Source organism: Dasypus novemcinctus, chromosome 18 (genome assembly GCF_030445035.2).
Source record: "Dasypus novemcinctus isolate mDasNov1 chromosome 18, mDasNov1.1.hap2, whole genome shotgun sequence".
NCBI classification, from domain to species: Eukaryota; Metazoa; Chordata; class Mammalia; order Cingulata; family Dasypodidae; genus Dasypus; species Dasypus novemcinctus.
Window position 1 is genome coordinate 1,902,810 of NC_080690.1, and position 14,570 is coordinate 1,917,379.

The following is a 14,570-nucleotide window of genomic DNA, read 5'->3' on the forward strand; positions in this document are numbered from 1 at the left end:
GTCAGGGAAACAACTGAGGCCCTCGGGGGGCCCCGGGGCCAGGGCTCGTGGCGCGAGTTCGGCTCTTTGGGGACCGGCTGGGCCCTTGTCCGTCGGTCATCGCCTGGTGCCCTGGCAGACACTCCCCGATCTCCCGCCACGCTGGTGGCCGCGCCCAGGCCGTGCGGCCGCGGCAGGCACCTCCCCTGGTCTGGCCCTGGCACGCGGCAGGCTGGCTTCCGCTGGGACCAGCAGTGGCTTCCTTGCTGCTGTTTGTTCAGTGTCCGGTGGCTGGACGGGGAGTTCCCAGAGCAGCTCCGGTCCAGGGTAAACAACCCTTCCCTGTGTGACAATCTGGAGGAACAGCCTAAAAATAGGCTGGTGGCGGCTTACTCATGAGCTCGAGGGGAGAGGGACGCTGGGGGGATGAGAATTTTGCTCTGTGGGGCCAACTTATTTGGGCTGGTGGGAAGGAGGCCCGCCCCCCCCACCGTGACTCGTCCGGGAGCACTGGAGCCCGAGGCTGCCGCTCGGGCTCTGACTTCACAGGGCGGCCGACCGGCCAGGCTGGGACACCGGCTCCAAGCCCCAGGCAGACCAGAGACCTCCGGCGGTGAAGCGCCTTGTGGGGGGCAGCGCACATGGGCCGTGGGAGCCGGTCGGGGGAAAGCCCCGGGAGCTGACACATCCTCTCACCCACTGCTCCCGAGTCAGACGCTCCAACGAGAACCAGACGATGCGAACCAACTGCTTCCAAAGCCTGAGAGCTGGTGAGTCATGACCTTCCCCTCTTTGCCCAATGCTCGCACCCCAAAGTTCTTACTTGTGTCTACCCAAGTCCCTTGTGCTGCAGTGAGTGTGCATCAGCACCCGTGGCTGAGCCTCTGCTGATCTGAAAGGGAGATCTTTATTGGGTTGCAAAATAGGACAAAAAACTTCTTTCAGAGGTGGCAACACACCTCTGGGAGCCCCTTGTTTTCCCCACCCCTCCTTCCTAAGAATGAAACACCTCCGCTGTCACAGACACGGGTGCTCTTTGCAGCCCGCCTGCATGTGTACTTCCGCCACTTGGAGCACTGGGGCTGGGTCAGAGTCTGCCCCTCTGAGAGGTCTTTCCTGGTTTGTGGTTTGCCCTGTGGGGGTCAAGTGTCATTTGGAGGGTCTTCTCTTGTCATCGAGAGTCAGTTCTGCCTCTCCTGGGGACGATCAACTTTTCTGTTTTCCCAGATCATTCACTATCTGAGCTATTCCACTGGATGTGTGGCATGTCCTAGTTGTCATTGTAAAATGACTGCTTTAATTCCATCCATCCTCCCATCCATCCATCTATCCATAAATCCATCTAATCCCATATATCCATCCACCCCTTCAGCTACCCCTTCATCCACCTATCCATCTTCCCATCCTTTCATGCATCCTCCCATCCTTCCTTTCATCTATCCTTCCATCCATTCTCCCATCTATCCATTCATCCATTCTTCCAACCATTCATCCATCCATCCACTTCTTTATCCTTCCATCCACCCATCTATCCTTCCATCATCCAACCATATATCGTCCCATCCATCCATCCAATCACTCCTCCATCCTCCCATCCATCCATCCATCCTCCCATCCATCCATCTATCCATAAATCCATCTACTCCCATATATCAATCCACCCCTTCATCTACCCCTTCATCCATCTATCAATCTTCCCATTCTTTCATGCATCCTCCTATCTTTCCTTCCTTCCTTCCACCCATTCTCCCATCTATCCATTTATCCATTCTTCCAACCATTCACCCATCCATCCATTCCTTTATCTCCCATTCTTCCATCCATCCATCCATCCATCCTTCCTTTCTTCCATCATCCAACCATATATCTTCCCATCCTCCCACCCCTTCATTCATCCTTCCATCATCCATCATCCATCCATCCATCTTCTCATCCATCCATCCATCTACTCCTCCATCCTTCCATCTGTTGATCCATCATCCTTCCTTTCTTCCATCATCCAACCATATATCTTCCCATCCTCCCACCCCTTCATTCATCCTTCCATCATCCATCATCCATCCATCCATCTTCTCATCCATCCATCCATCTACTCCTCCATCCTTCCATCTGTTGATCCATCATCCATCCATCTTTCCACCCTTCCATCCTTCCATCCATTCTCCCATCCACCCATCCATCTATCCATCTTCCCATCCATCCATTCACTCCATCCTCCCATCCATTCATCCATCCATCCATCATCCATCCATCCATCATCCATCCATCCATCCTTCCATCCATTCTCCCATCCATCCATCCTTCCATCCATCTACCCATCTTCCCATCCATCCACTCCTCCACCCTCCCATCCATGCATCCATCCATTCATCATTCATCCATCCATCCATCCATATTCCCATCCATTCATCCATCCATCCACTCCTCCATCCTCCCATTCATCCATCTTTCCATCATCCAGCCAGCCAGCCAACTTATGGAGCACCTTCTCTGCTGCATGCCCCACGCTTGTGCTGGGAACATGGGGCTGAATGGAACGCTCCACACCCTACACTTGCGGTGGGAACACAGGGTTGAATGAGTTGTACCTCTCTTATTGAGAAGCACATTCTTTGGGAGATGTATCATTAGGCAACTGCAGAGCAGGGGGACAAATGCTAAGGAAGAACGGAAACTACAGAGACTCAGCACCACATGGGGGACCAGGGGAAACTTCCAGAAGGGGTTGTGTACGTCTGCCACCCCAACTGAGATCTGAAGCACTTGCAGACAGGGACTGGACCCCTAACTGTGCCTGAGTCGGCCTCGGCACGTGAGAGCGCAGCAAGACGCACGTGCATTAATGGATGCCTGGGTGGATGAACGAGTGGATAAACAGACCTGCAGAGAACACTGCGGGCAGGCACGGGAGTCCACATGCAGACGCTGATGGCCTCAGGTGGGTGCTGGCTCAGCAGGGGCACTTACGGAGCCCACAGGCGGCTGCCGTCCGAGGACATTTCACTGTTTTTCCAGCCTCCGAGAGCCACCTCCTGACATCTGGTGCCATTATAAGCAGTGACCTCGGCATCTGGAGCCGGGAGCCAGGGAATGCGGCCGGCGGGGACGAGGCAGGGCTGGGAGCCGGGAGCAGCGGGGACAGAGAACATTCCCAGCCCCCGGGCAGCGTTCCCCGAGGGGCGGGGCCGGGAGTCCAGGCAAAAGGCTTTTGTTCCCTTTGTTTTTGCTCATTCCATGAAAGATTTTACTTGACTCATGATTTTCCAACCAGTTCCTTCTGTAGCTTAAGAAAGCAAGAGTGAATAATTGCTCTGGGTTTTTTCTTGTTTTTTTTCCCTTGTTACAGGAATGTGTAAACACCAGGGCTCTGGAGTCGGATGCCAAGCCCTGCGCACTGGAGGCTCCTCGCGCACCGGGCAGAGCTGGCATCCTCCTGGCGGGCACCGGGCTGACACTTCTGTGGGGCCCGGCCCTCACCCAGGCCATCTGGACCCTGCTGGGAAGGCTGGCGGGCGCCTGCTGGACTTCTCACCATGCGTCCGCCTCCCCGCCCTCGCCATGCCCCGCGATGACCACGGACCCACGGCTGGGCCCCCCCTCGCACCGCGCAGCCCCAGGCGGGTGCCTTTCCCTCTGGGCTGCTCTAGGGGTGGGGGACACACGGGGGCTCACCTGGGGCACAGAGCACTCAGCAAACGTGGGTGCAGGGTGAACGGGGTCCCTTCTGGGCTGCTATGTTCTAGAATCTGCAGTGATTCTGAGGGGGAAGAAGCTGCGGCAGGGGGAGGAGACAGGGGTGAGAGGGGAGGGGAGGAGGCCGCAAAGCCCATGTCACCCAGCGAATGACAAAGCCCGGTTGCACCTGGCGGGGGGTGGGTGGGAGCTGAGCCCCTGGCTGTGCCAGGTGGCCGGCCGGCCCCTCTGGCTGACTCGTACAGTCCGCCCTCTGTGCGCCTGGGGGCTCGGTGTCATCACCAGGCCCCGCAGGTCAGTCCACAGCCGGTCGCAGTGAGTGCTGAGGCCGGGAAGCCAGCACCGCCCCTGCCTTGGAAGCTACCGGAACCCCCACCATGATAAACACAGGTCACAGGACACGCTGGGCTCTGAGGGCACGTGTGTGCTGGCGGTGTCAGATGCGTGTCCAGAGCTGCCCGTGCGCATCTGGGTCCCCCGGTGGGGGAGGCATGGAGGAGCCGGCCAGGGGGGCAGCGCGGCCCCCGCCTGCTGCAGACTCTGCCCGGGTGGGTGCTGGGAGCCGCCCGCGGGCAGGGAAGGGAGGTCGGGAGGTTGGACAGTGCCCGGCGCACGTGTCGTCCCTAGATCGGGGTGTCCCCGGCTGTTCTGCATGGCAAATGAGAGGGTCCCTGCGGGGACCACTCACCACGGCCAGCGTGGCCCCTCGTGTTCGAGCCCGGCTCCCAGCCGTGGTGGGCACTGCCCCTTCCCAGGCGGCCGGGATGGTTCCCGCAGGTGCAGGCCTTGGAGAAGGCGCCCCTGTCCCAGCCTGCAGTGAGGTGCGCCGGCTCCAGCACAGAGAAAGGCGTCGTTTTGCAGCTACAGACGGAGAACTGTGGGGGGTGGGTGCAGCGTGGGGCTACTCCAGGGACCCCGGCCCTGGAGCGAGCGGCCCCACCTCCGCCGAGCCATCGTCCACCCCCTCCCCAGCACCCGCAGGGCTCGGCTGGCCGGGCACCCAGCAGGAGCCCAAGGGTGGACTCAAAGCCGGGCTGCGCCCCTGAAAGCATCTGCGAGAGTTTGGGGGGCCATCTCCTCTAAAGCCACCCGCTTGCCCAAGGCAGGGGCCAGGCAGGGGTCCGGATGTCCAGCTCTGCTGTGCAGCCGCCCTGGGCCTTGGGGACCCTGCTGCCGGGGGCGCCAGCCGCACGCCCGTGCTCTGCCCGCTCCGTGTGCCCAGGCCGCCGAGGCGCAGCCGGGGAGCTGGGGTGCGGCCGTGGGGCTGGGGAGGCCCAGGGTGTCCCCGCGCCTGTCCTGCCTTGGGGACGCCCCGGTGGTCGTAGGTGGGTTTTAGAGAAGAAGCCGCGGGGGCCGCCTGCCCAGAGGCCAGGCGCGCGGTGGCCGGGTCCCCGGGGCAGCGCGGGCCCCTCTGGCCCTGCCGTGGGCAGCATGGGTGCTCCTGGAGGCTGGACCTCGCCCGCCCGACTCCGCCCGCCCCTGCGCGGAGCTCTCTGCGGAAAGGCCTCGCCCAGGCCCTGAGCCCAGCCCCTGCCGCGAGGCCCTGCTGGCATGATCGGAGCTGGGGCGCCCTGGCCGGGCCCGGGGGCCTCCAGGTACACGGCCTCCATCACTCTCCCAGGTGCCCGGGGCTGCGGCTGCGGCTCGCCCCCTCCCGGCTGCCCAGGGCGGGGAAGGGCTGCAGCTCCGTGCGCCCTGAGCTTCCGGAAATTCCTGGGATGTAAGCCACTCTTGACCTCTCCTCTCCGGCCTCAGTTTTCCCAGTGCTCCAGCCTCCCCCACGGCCCTGCCTGCCATCAGAAGATCATTCGGAGGGGCTTTCTCTGGGCTCACCCACGACCTCCCGGCCCCCCAGAGGGGAGGGTCCGGCCTGGGCCCAGGTGGGAAGGGAGCGGGCCTGAGCCGGCCGCCAGGCAGCTCCTGAGTGGCGGGGATGGAGCAGGCGCTCCCCTGCGTGTTGGGGTAACATGACCGTGAACCCCGATATACTCCTTGCCTACTTTCCACCCCAAAAATGGCGTCTTCCTGCCCAGCAATCTGTGCACCCTGGAAGGCACGTGGCGCCGTGGCCAGGGCGTGTCAGCAAAGCCACCTGCTCGCTGTGCATATAGCGCTGTGGCCAGGGTGTGGCAGTGACAGCACCCGCTCCCTATGCACGTGGTGCCGTGGCTAGAATGTGACAGCGACAGCACCCGTTCCCTATACACGTGGCGCCGTGGCTAGGACGTGGCAGCGACGGCGCTTGCTCCTGTGCACGTGGCGCCGTGGCTAGGACGTGGCAGCGATGGTGCTTGCTCCTGTGCACGTGGCGCCGTGGCCAGGACGTGGCAGCGACGGCGCTTGCTCCTGTGCACGTGGCGCCGTGGCTAGGACGTGGCAGCGACGGCGCTTGCTCCTGTGCACGTGGCACCGTGGCTAGGACGTGGCAGCGATGGTGCTTGCTCCTGTGCACGTGGCGCCGTGGCCAGGGGGTGGCAGCACCGGCGCCCGCTCCCTGTGCAGTGACGACTGTCACCCGGGCTCTAGAAGGCCCTTGTCTGGTCTGGGGCGGTGACGCGCCTGCCCCTGGAGCTGGGAGAAGGCCGACGCGCTCCCCCACCAGCCCCCGGCGAGGGGCACCTTCGCGCGCTCAGGCGCAGGCAGAGGCCACGGAGGGCGCCCTTCCCGCTGGGTCCCCAGGAAGAACCTCGGACGCAGCCACCAGCGCTTCCAGTGCCAGCCCCTGCTCCGCCAACGGGCCGCGCGCAGGACGGAGCGTGTGTGACGCGCGTGCTCACGGGGGCCCGGGTCGCCGGGGGAACGCGGGCTCAGCAGGACGCCCACCTCCCACCCCGCGCCCCAGAAAGAGGCAGCAGCAGGGGTGTGCCTGGGACCCCGGGTCAACCGGGAGGCGCGGGGGCCGGGAGGGCCTGCCCTGCCCTTCCTGAACCCCCAAACAGCGGGGCCACGGCCGGAGGCAGACGCTCAGGGCGCCGGCCTCCGGGTCAGTCCCCGGGGCCTGCCGCCCGCCAGGGGAGCGTAACTTCCCGTCCCCAAGGCCCCGGCGGCTCAAAGCCCACTGCGGCCCTGCGTGCATCTGCCCCTCCGACCACGTCGCCTGCCCGCTGGCTCAGCCCCCGCCCGGCCCCAGGGCGCCGACGCCTTCGCCCTCCTCCTCCCTCTGCGCTCCCAGCACCGGGGTGGGGGTGGGGGGGCTGGAGGCCCGGGGACCCCAGCGCCGGGTTCCCACGGGAAACAGCCCCTCGCCACGTCACCGCCAGCTGCCGGAGGAACGGCTCGGGCCCGTCATCGCTGGCCCCGGGCGCGCGATGATTAAGCCGCTTACTCACCCGACCCCCCGGCCGGGCTCTCTGGCCGGGACAGCGGAAGGAGGGAAGGGGCAGGGGCCGCTTCCAGGGCAGGCAGCCTCCTCCCGCCGCCTGCACGGCCCCCGGCGCGCCCCGGCCCAGCTTCCTGTTAAACGGGGTCCGAACGCCACACCCCGAGCAGCTCCAGCCTGAGACGGCGCAAAGGGGCGGACGGGCAGAGCCCGCGGCGCCGCCAGACCTCGGGGCGGTGAAAACCCGCGGGCAGGCCTCGTCTAAATGCGAGGCAGGAGACCAACGCGTCCCGGGGCCCCCAGGGGCCTCCTGTGACAAACGACTTGAGGGCAAGGTGAAGGTTCCTTCACCTTCTTTTAAAGCACATAACGGGAAAAAACTAAAATGACCCGCTACCTCCTAATCTTTTCCTGGCCCGCCCAATCGGCTAACGGTTCTGGACGGTTAAATGAACAGAAATCAGGAGCACCTGCAGGAGCGCACGGCGGGGGCGGCTGCAGCCCCCCGGCCCCCTCCCCACGCCAGGTGCCGTCCGCGCGGGCAGCTGTCCACTCCCAAAGCAAAGATGTGAGGCGCCCGACCCCCGGGTGGCCCCGCAGGGCAGCTGTGACCCTTCTGCACGAGGCCACCGTGCGGGGGCTTTCTGGAACTGACTCTGCCGAAGGACTCGAGGCCCAAGCGTTGGTTTGGGGGTCCCGGAGGACGACTCGGGCTGGAGGCCCCCCCAGAGGCTGTGCCCGGGTCAGCTCCCTCGGCCGCGTCCACAGCGTCACGTGGACGCCCTGGAGCCTGGCGGCTTCCTCCACGCCCTCGCGGTCCTGGCGTTCCCGGCCACGTGCGTTTTGGAGCATAAAGCCCGCGGGGTCTGCGAGCCCAGGGGCCGGCCACGGGCCCGAGGCAGGGGGTCCTGGGGGCTCGGCCGCCGCGAGGCGCGCGTGGGCGGACGCGGGCAGTTCACCGCGGGCTGCGCCCCTCCTCGGGCTCCCCTCCCTCCTGCGGCGTGGGGACCCCCCTGCACCCCCTGTCTCCCCTCCCCCATGCAGGGCCACAAACGCTTCCTGCGCGGCGACGGCGCCCGCTTTCTGCGCCCCGGCGGGGGCCGCCCTGCGCGTGGCTCCCCCGAGCATGGGCCACTGGCCACTGGCCGTCAGGCCGGCCCTGCAGGACGCGGCGGCCTCTCTCCCTGGATGCTGGGCGCACAGCAGAAATTTTCTTTAAAGGGACACTCCTGATCCTCGGGCCGGAGAAGCGAGAAGGACCCGCGGCGCCGCGCGGTGGGCTTTGCGCAGCCCAGGCCGCCTGCGTGTCGCATCACGCGAGTCCTAAGCCCAGAGTGGACAGAGACGGAGGTTCCGGGCCTGGCTGAATTCCCGGCGCCCTCCTTCCTCGCCATTGGGCCGGGGTCACGTGCTCTCCGCCCTGAGGGCCGGCCGCTGCGCCCTGGGGGGCTTTCCTCGCCGCCATGAGCACCGGGGAGCCCCCGGGACCCGGCCGGCAGCCGAGCCGGCACCCCGACTCTCGTCGAGGACGCAACCGCGCGGCCCCCGTCTGTACAGAGGACGCTTTCGTCACCCACCACGTGGACAGACGCTGGGGGGTCCCTGGGAGGCCGGGGGCCTCCAGGAGGGAGCGCGCGCCGGCCCAGCCTGGCCCTGGCCCCTCGTGAACGCCCCCGGGCCGCGCGCCCCACGGGCAGCCCGCGTCCCTGCTGTGGAGGGGACGGTAGGGGAGGACGGCCCCGCCCTGCCGCCACGTCCCTGCCCCTGGGCCTCACCCCTTTGTCACTCCTCACCTGGGGGTGCTGGCTCTGCCCCATGTCGGCCCCACCCCTGCCCCAGGCCTGCAGCTGGCTGTCTGCTCCGCCCACCGGCTCAGGGCCAGGGAAGCTTCTAGATGGCAGACCCTGTGCCTGCTTTACGAGAAAACGCTCCAAAAGCCATCGAGGGCGATCCCGGGGCTTCAGGTGGGGTGCTCGGACACTCTGGGTTCCGTGGGGCCCGTTCCTGGGGCGTTAGAAGCTCGGGTGCCCCCGGATCCCGCCTGGCACAGTCCCCACAAGAGCCAGTGAGCTCATTCAGGTCGGAAAGAAGATCGTTTTATGTATTTTTCACTTAAACGGCACAAGTTCCTGTGGAAACCGCATGTGGGAAACCTACTTAGGGACAGGCCAAATCCCAAGCGGAGGTTCAGAGCCGTGGGGCTCAGCGCGGGGCGCGGCCCGAGGGCAGGGCGCTTTCCAGGGAGAGGCGCGGCCGTGCCCGGTGCCAGGCATGAGGGCCTGCCGTGGCTTCCTGCGCTGTGCCCGTCTCGGCGTGGCCCGCGCTGCCCAGCGCAGCCGCCGGGGCACCCTGGGAAAGTGGCGGCTCGAGCGCTGGGCTCCTGCTTCGCGCCCAGTCGGGCGGGACTTCTTAGATACTGACCCGGCCACCAAAGCCGCTCGTCCAGCCCAACGTCCCCGAGGAGCCTGCCCTCCGCGTGGCCCTTCCCTCCCGCGGAAACCTCCAGAACACCCAAGGGGGCCACCACCAAACGTCCAAAAGGGATTCCGAAGGGGTCCCACGACACAGACCGGAAGACGGCCAGGCCCCGCGTGGCCCGGCTCCAGAGGCTCGACGCGAGCCCCGGTGGAACCCACGAGCCCCGGCCTCGGGGGCAGCCCCCGAGCTGAACGCCAAAGCCGGGCCCGGGCTGGGAGCGCGGAGTCCCCAGGGGCCCTGGGCAGCCTGCGGTGGGTGGCCGCTTCTCCCCGCGGGCGGCAGCCGGGTGGACGGGCCCCGAGGCAGAGCCCCTGCCCAGCAGCTCTGACTTCCCGCCGGCCAGGCCCACTCCCCGGGCAGGTGGGCGAGTCTCCCGGAAGTCTCGTCCTTGGACGGCTGGACAGGGCAGACCGTGGCGCGCCCGGGTGCGAAGAGGACGACAGCGGGTCACGGGCAGCCGAGATACAGCCCCAAGACGCAGCCGGCCTGCTTGGCGGGAGGTGGCTCCCTGGCTGCCCAGGCCTGGGCCTGGCCATCCCCCTGCCCCCGGCCACCCCCTGCCCCCGGCCGCCCCCTGCCCATGGCTATTGCCCTGCCCCCGGCCATCCCCCTGACCCTGGCCATCGCCCAGTAGGACGTGCTTGGGTGTCCCCAGGAGCCTGGAGAAGCAGGTCCAGAGCATCAAACGGTCAAGGGGCACCCAAGATTGAAGCGCTGACCTCCTTGAAGGTCAGCTGGACTTCGGGCAGGTTTGCCCACAGGCCTCGCCCCGCTGCCCAGGAGGGTCTCCTCAGGGGCCAGCTCCCAGCGGCGTGGCCTGGCCAGGCCTCCGGCTGCCCTCTTGCTTCCCTGGAGGGAAAAGAGCCGAGAAGCTGCAGCCCAATCATCCCTCAGATGGGAGCGGCCTCTGGACAGCCCCTGCTGGGTCACTGCCCTGCCTGGGGCTACTCCGGGAAAGACAAGAGTGCGGTGACCGGCCCTGGCTGGTGCTCGGCCACGGCAAGGCCACAAGTGACTGGGCGGCTGGGCCACCTGCACCCCTTCCACACGGCAGCCTGCCCGCCCGTCGGTGTCCAGCCGCCCCGCTGCCCGTCCGCCGCTGCTGGGCATGTGTCCAGCTGTGCATCCACCCATACATTGCTGCTGGCCACGTGCCCAGCTGCCCATCCCCAGTGCTCAGCCACACGTCCAGCTGCCCCAGCCAGGGGGACGGGGAAGCCAGTGGGGGGTGCAGCGGGCTGGGGGCACAAGCCCCTGCGGCCAAGGCACATCGAGGGCCCCTCTGGACTCCCACGGCCCTGTGGGGCTGAGAATCTCTTTTTGACCCGCTGGTGACCGCTGGAACGTGACGGCCGCGCCGAGGGAGGTCGGCCCTCGGGAAAGGAGGCGACGGGGTGGGCGCCCTCCATGGGCAGCTTTGGACTCCGCGCCGTTCCCTCCCCGATGATAATCAAGGCACCAGGAACCAAAATCTCAGCTCTGTCTTCAGTGAAATGCAGGGACACCTGGAACATGGACACAGCATGCACGGAAGGGCCCAGAGGGAGCGGGTGAGGCGTGCAGGGTGGGGGCAGAGAGGGTCCCAGAGGGAACTGGCGGACGGCAGAGACCCCGCGGGGGATGCCCCCGGCCCCTCCCGGGCTCCCGGCCGGCGGAGTGACACAGACGCGCCATGGGAGCAGGGGGCGGGCTGCGCGGGGCTTGGCGGCCCTGCCACCCGCCATGCCGCCACGCGCACTCACACAAGCGTGCTCACAGGTCTGCATGCGGGAGGACTCCCGCCACCCGGAGCTTTGCCTTGCTCGTCTGCTCTGGTCAACAGCCGGTCCAGGAAGAAAGTCCCCCCCAAGAATGGGGGGACCCAGTCAGGAAAGGAGCGGAGCTGTGCCTGCCGCTCACGGGTGAGCCCGTGCGACGTCGCGGTGGGCGGAATGCTCGAGACGCGAGAGGACAGACGCTGTGGGACGGCACGGAACTATCTGGAATGTGCAGCTTCGCAGAGGCGAGCATGGGTTAGAGGCCACCAGGGCTGAAGGGGAGACTGAGGGCGCCCGCGATGGTCCAGAGCTGCTCTTTGGGTGACGGCAACGGGTGGTGGCGAGGGCAGCCAGCACTGAATGCCGCTGAACTGTACCCTCGCAATGGCGTGTTAGAGTTTATCTTATGTAGATGTTACCACAACGATCTTTTAAAACGATCCCCCCTCCAAGAGAAAGGAAGAGGACCCCCAGGGTCAGGGAGGACCTCAGCCCTGCTGCCACAGCCAGGGGGTGGGTTAGGGGGTCTCAGGAGGCATCGTGGATGTGAGGTCAGAGCAGGAGCCAGCAGGGCCTGGGGGGCCGGGGTTGGACAGCCGGAAGAAGGGGTCAGGGGTTAGGAGGGGGCCCAGTGAGTAGGAGGGGCCCAGAGGGTGGGGGACCCAGCGGGTGGGGCCCGCAGGGGCCAGGAGGCTTGGGGGCCCCGGCGTCTGCTCAGCCCCTCTTGCGCCCTCACCCGCTGACTCCCCTCAGTCGTTTGTCTGTTTGTCCGTCCGCAGGTGCATCCTGCCTCCGCGGTGATCCTGGGGTCAGGGGGAGAGCTGCAGCAAGACGCGCCGGCCCTGCCTTTACGGGGCTGCGAGACCCTCCAGTGGGTTCCAGAAACACTCAGGCAGCGACGCAGCGGGCGGCGCAAACGCGGTGCGGGGGCGGGCGGGGCTCCTCCAGTTTTAGGTGCGGGCTGGAATTTAGACTTAAAATCCTGGAACGGTCATGTGGTGCTTTGCTTTGAAACCAGCACGTTTGAGCGAGAGGGGAAGGGGCCGTGGAAACGAGAGTGCGCAGCCAGAGGGCGCAGCGGGCAGCGGGGGCAGTGGGCAGCACGGCCAGGCCGGGGGGGCTGGACCCCGCACAGCGCCTGCAAGAGCTCCGGGCCGTGGCAGCAGCCGCAGCGCCCGGGGACGGCGGCGCACGGCGTGCTGCGGCCCCCCCGAGCCTTTGCGGGCGCTTCCTCCCTCTACACTCGTCCCCCCCGGCCCTGCGCGCGCAAGTCCCAGCTCCCCTGGGAGCCCCCGGCCTGCTGCGCCCGCCGCTGGGGTCCTTGCTTCTACGGAAAGGGGACCCTTTGTGGAGCCCCCGACTGAAACGCCTCCCTCGTGCGCAGCAGAGCGGGGGGCGGGGGACCCTTGGGAAGCGTGGACGGGCTGCGGCCAGGCCCTGGGTGGGCGCGGGGACCGTCCGTCTGGAGAGCTAGGGAGCCCCGTGGGGGCTGCTGCCCAGGGAGGGGCCCGGGTGCCAGGGCGCGGCCGGGCGGGGGAGGCGAGCCCACCCACACTCACCACGCCCCAGCGCTCGCACGCAGCGACACGCTGCCGCACGTGTCGTCACACTCACGCGCACACTCGTACACCTCCTCACACACCCATACCCTCTGCGGCACACTCCTGTGTCGTCACCCACCGCATTCACACACCCCTCACGGGCAGAGCCTCCGCGCTCACACTCACACACCACACACCTACCATCTCACACGCGCATCCTTCCATACATGAACTCACACTCAACACTCACCCGCACACACACGTGCACTCACAATCACCCTGACAGACTCTCATGCACGTGCATTCACACTCACACTCACACCATCTCTCACACACACTCACCCCGTTTTTTCATTTTTATAAAATTTGATCGCTGATTGCAATAGTTATTTTTATATTCTGGTTGCAATTAACTTCTCAAATGTATTATTTCTACATATAGAAATATGCGTATATGAATATATATAAATATGTTCTAATTCTTGCAAATATTTCTCACTTCTATGATTCTCTTATTCCATACAGTTTTTTTTACTTTGACAGATTTTTTTTTAGTGGTTTTTTTTTATTTGAAGATACATAGATTACAAAAATATTAGATTAAAAAATACAGGAGATTCCCATATATCCCACCCCCCACCCCCACTCCTCCCTCATCAACAACCTCTTTCATCACTGTGGCACATTCCCTGCATTTGGTGAATACATTTTGGGGCACTGCTGCACCACATGGATTATAGTTTACCCTGTAGTTCACACTCTCCCCCAGTCCATTCAGGGGGTTATGGCAGGATATATAAGGTCCTGCATCTGTCCCTGCAGTATCATTCAGGACAACTCCAAGTCCCAAAAATGCCCCCACATCACCTCTCTTCTTCCCTCTCCCTACCTTCAGCAGCTACTGTGGCCACTTTCTCCACATCATTGCTACAATTTCTTCTATTACTTGTCACAATAGTTCCATAGTAGAATATCAGTAAGTCCACTCTAGTCCATACGCTATTCCTCTATTCTGTGGACCCTGGAATGGTTGTGTCCCCTCCACCTCTACATCAAGCGGGGCTTAGATTCCACATGGCTGATGGATGCAATTCCTCTGCCTGCAGTTGTAGGCACTCTTGGTTCCCCGGTGTGGTGGCTGACCATCTTCACCTCCTTGTTAGCTGACCTGGGTGAGTTCAATGAACCAGAGAGTAGGAGTTGCAACTCTGCTGAGGCTCAGGGCCCAGCTGGCATATGGCAGTCCAGAGATTCAAGTCTTCAGATACCAATCCCAGTGCCAAACACAGGTCCAGTAAAAGTGAGAGAGAGGCATGTGTGGAATGGTCACAGCTGAGTCCAGCTCCATCACACTCAGGAGCACAAATTCCAAAGCAGGGCCCACTGACGAGGCACTGAACTCCAGAGCACACTCGCCCTTATATACCCCCACACACACACCTTATCTCACTTACACACTCGCCTTTACACACTCACATGCACACACACACTCGCCCTTATTTCTCACACTCACATACATGCACTCATGCTCACCCTTATACACTCTCACACACACTCGCACCCCCCACTCCCACTTGCACACACAGCGCCTTCGCCCTGCTCACCACCGTGCTGTGTCCTGATGCTTCTCTGCATGCGGCTGCACACGTTCTGGACCGCCTTCCTTCTCAGCCCCCCTGGATCACGTGGGGAGCATGCCAGCCCCCTTCTGCAGGGTGGTGCCGGCTTGCCCCTGCAGGGCCCTGGGCCCCACGGCTCTTCCCTGCCTGTCCCTCCTCTGCCCCCTCACCCCTGGTCCCTCTT

At 64.4% G+C, this 14,570-nt stretch overlaps 1 long non-coding RNA gene across 1 annotated transcript; it reads left to right on the forward strand.

The window, feature by feature from the left end:
• The first annotated feature begins 282 nt into the window (after positions 1–282).
• Positions 283–4,071, forward strand: LOC131274236 (uncharacterized). Its single transcript, XR_009181443.2, has 2 exons — positions 283–749; positions 3,326–4,071. It is a non-coding gene; the product is annotated as an uncharacterized lncRNA (long non-coding RNA).
• The last annotated feature ends 10,499 nt before the right edge of the window (positions 4,072–14,570 follow it).